The following is a 365-nucleotide window of genomic DNA, read 5'->3' on the forward strand; positions in this document are numbered from 1 at the left end:
TTTTTTTTTTAGTTTCTGGAAAGACAAGTATGAGCTCCCACCTAGATATGAACTGTTACACTACTAAAGAGAGCAAAGTAATCTCTGGGAGTAACCAGAACCTCAACCTGCAGAAACGGACATTGCGTTTCCTGTGGGCTAGTGAAGTAGCATCATGCGGGGTCTTCTGCATTTCCTCCCCCAACTGTCCTCCCGTCTCTGGGCTGCTTTGTGCCCCAGGAACTAACCTCTGGAGACTGCAGCACCCAAGCACCCCAGCTGGCTTGACATACTGCTAGGTTCAGCCAACAGGTGGTATTTTTTTTTTTTTTTTGAGACAGAGCCTCAAGCTGTCCCCCTGGGTAGAGTGCCGTGGCATCACAGCT

This window comes from Otolemur garnettii, unplaced genomic scaffold (assembly GCF_000181295.1).
Source record: "Otolemur garnettii isolate 467f Iridium unplaced genomic scaffold, OtoGar3 scaffold00041, whole genome shotgun sequence".
NCBI classification, from domain to species: Eukaryota; Metazoa; Chordata; class Mammalia; order Primates; family Galagidae; genus Otolemur; species Otolemur garnettii.